This window comes from Eurosta solidaginis, chromosome 3 (genome assembly GCF_040869045.1).
Source record: "Eurosta solidaginis isolate ZX-2024a chromosome 3, ASM4086904v1, whole genome shotgun sequence".
Classification (NCBI taxonomy): Eukaryota; Metazoa; Arthropoda; class Insecta; order Diptera; family Tephritidae; genus Eurosta; species Eurosta solidaginis.
The window spans coordinates 147,336,110-147,339,642 of record NC_090321.1 but is presented as its reverse complement, the minus strand read 5'-3'; the positions used below and the strand labels follow the sequence as shown (position 1 = coordinate 147,339,642).

General features: G+C 32.7%; 1 pseudogene; it reads left to right on the top strand.

Annotated features, from left to right (window-relative positions):
• Positions 1 to 234: 234 nt before the first annotated feature.
• On the top strand, positions 235 to 3,296 carry LOC137246678 (uncharacterized; annotated as a pseudogene).
• The last annotated feature ends 237 nt before the right edge of the window (positions 3,297 to 3,533 follow it).

The following is a 3,533-nucleotide window of genomic DNA, read 5'->3' as shown; positions in this document are numbered from 1 at the left end:
GTCAATTTTTCAAATTTAAATTTTTGCAATTATTTTGATGGTGTTCAATACCCAACATATTGATATGAAAAAATTTTAAAAAAAATTTACTGTTGGCAACCCTGTTTATGTACAAACAGCTGGTAATATTTACAAATTTTTTAGTACGTGTTAATACAAGTGAAGCAGCAAAATTTTTATAAAATTAGAAACTGTTTTTTAATAATATATTCTTGTAAAAAAAACTTTGTAAATATGAGTTCTATTACTCGAGGTGAGTAAGTTTACTATACACAAATATAGTTTGCTAAATGTTTTTATTTCGTACTTATTTTGGTGGTTTTTTGTATGTATTTTTTTGTGAAATTCTGAAGAGTTTTATCAGGGATGCACCTTAACGTTAAGCTAATCGTTTATCAAAAAATTTCCACCGTTTCCGTTGAAACACTTCGAAATATTATCGATAAAGAAATTATCAAGATAAATTGTATCTCGTTTTTAACCGAAACGAAAAGCTTTCGTTAACGTTAAAAACGTTAACGAAAACGTGATACTTTATGTTTGAATTGTGCTGGCAATGCTATAGCCATGGTGAAGCCGTAAGGTGGCAACAACGAGCGCACATACACACACAAACTCTATGTAATTTGTTTGTGTAATTCGTTGGTGGTAATGTCAAAAATACTCTGAGAAATGTTCGTACTGTCAAAATTCATGAGAAAAGTTGCAATCAGCTTGGATAATGCTTTCACCTTTAATGACTCCGCCATCAATCAGCTTTGCCAGCATAGTTTGAAATTAATAATCAACATAAACGATTTGATTTCGTTTTGATATGGCAGAAAACGAAACGAAATCATTTCGTTAATTTGACGATCTTAACGTTAATAAACGAAACGAAATGACTTCGTTTCGTTTATTAACGTTGATTATCGTAACGAAATGATATCGTTTCGTTGGTTAAGCATGCCTGAGTTTTATGGTTTTTCGTGGAGTAAAACTAAAAATGTTTTGAAGTGTCATTGGAACTATTTACATGTGATTGTTTGTAGAAAACTCAAGTTTTATGTCATGGTAAAAGTGTATGCATTTGACTGCTAATGAACGAATTTTTAATACTTTTGTAAAAAAACACTCAGGTTCAAAAATTCTGAAATATTTGAGTTTTGGTTGAGAAACAACAGGAATGTTTCGAATTACATAAAAGGAAAGATTTCATACGAAATTGACAGTGAATTAAGTAAATTGATATGTACTAAAGCTCGGAACTTATCTAATTTTATTAAACTTAAATGAAATAAACAAACCAGAAATGAGAATGCATTTAGAAAATATAATAAGAAATGGTTGAGTCGAGAAACAATTTTTGTAATACCGAAAAAGATTAATACTATTGGGCGACCAAAACTGACGTATAATGATAGCTGCGAAAGGAATAAAAGGAGATTAGCTTCCGAATTAGCTTCCCAGCAAGGAATTATTAGTTCATGCTGCCTCTATATCTCCCAAAAAATCCCACGCAACGGATTTGAAATTTGTCCTACAACAAGTTGCTATATCTCCAAATCGGCCATCCAAAATTCGAGAAGTTCTTAATGCTAGCCATAAAGAAGTTACGCCAGTATCACCTGATGAAGCTTTAATGTTTGTGTTAGAAAACGGATTAACAAAAAAGGTGTACTCAAATATGCGGCAATTAAACATAAAACACAATTGTAGTATTTATCCGACTTATGATAAAGTTTATAAAAGCAAATTGAAATGTAGACCGGATGAAATCAAAGCGAATGAAAGCTCTGTCGAAGTGTCGTTGCAAAATTTGTTAGACCACACAGCTAAAAGAATTCTTGAATATCAAGATGAAGTATTGTGTACAATGGATGTTGAAGAATCGATCCTAATTTCGAGCTACGGGTTTGATGGTTCTACCGGTCATAGCTTGTTTAAACAAAAATTTGTGGAAAATACTTCGGAAAGTTTCGATCATTCCCTTTTTGTGACATCAGTCATTCCAATAGAAATAATTTCATCAACAGGATATAACATTTGGGTAAACCGTACACCTCAGTCAGTACGGTTTTGTTGGCCCTTTAAAAGTGGTGTTTGTTAAAGAAACAAAAGAGCACATTTTAACTGAAAACCACAACATAAAGGAACAGATTGAGGAGTTGAAACCACTACAATACACACTAAGTAATGGGAAAAAATTAAAGTAAAATATAATTTATATGACATTAATAGATGGGAAATTCTTAAATTGTTGACAGAAACTAAAAGTGCACAGCAATGTCCCATCTGTCATGCTGGTCCAAAGGAATTTCGAACTATAAGAAACTTTGATGCTCCGAATTTTGAACCGAAGGCCGACGCTTTGAAATATGGATTAAGCCCTTTGCATGCGTGGATTCGTAGTTTCGAGTTTGTTTTAAAACTTTCATACAAGCTAGATTTGAAAAAATGGCAAGTTTGTAGAGCAGAAGGGAAGAGAATCCTGGCAGAAAAGAAACAAAAAATTCAAAAAGAGTTTTTGCTTCAAATGGGGCTTCATGTCGATAAGCCGAAAGCAAATGGCAGCGGCAACACCAGCGATGGCAACACAGCTAAAAGAGCATTTTCTCGCACGGACCTTTTAGCATCTATTACTGGTATAAATATTGATTTTTTGAAACATTTACACATAATCTTAATTGCTCTCTCCTCTGAATTTGAAATTGATGCTCAAAAGTTTCGTGATCATTGCATTAAAACGAGTGAAATATTTTTCCAAAACTACGAATGGTACTCTATGTCTGCCACAATACACAAAATATTAGTGCATTCGTCACAAATAATTGAAGCTTCAGTAGTACCCGTAGGTGTCCTCGCAGAAAATGCATCTGAGGCACGAAACAAATATTATAAAAAAGATCGAACTGGTCACGCTCGAAAGGATTCAAGAGTGCACAAATACTTAACATGTATCATAGAGCTATGAATAGCTCTGACCCATATATTTCAAGTTTATGTTTGCAAGAACGTACAAATAGTTCAAAAAAACTTCCTTTTCCTAGAGAAGTCATTGATCTTTTTAAAATGCCTAAATTGCCACCAGAACTTTTACTACCTTCAACATCTCAAGAAGCCTCCAGCTGCAATTATAGTTATGATTCTGGTGTAAGCTTAGAGTCGATAAATAATTATTCATTGGAATTAGAAGCGGCTGAAAACGAAGAAACAGACCATGAATAATTAAACCCTATATCTTTCGAGAATACGTATGTTATTTTTGTTATTTTCAGATTAATCCATAAGCATTTACAACTTCTTTAAAATTATAAATTTATGAATTAAAAAATAAATTAATTTCTTGGTAGCATTTAATATTTTTTTAATAGTGGGCGCGGGCCGCCCATTTTTTCTAAAGTTTTTTATGTCAGAAGAAGTCCCTTTTCAAAATTTGATGAAGCCAGCTTTTTGGTAAGTATTTTTGGCGACAATTTGGGTTTTGAATATAGGAAAAAGAGGGCGTGGACCGTTCAATTTTTTCTCAAGTTGCTTTTTTGTCCGTGTAACCA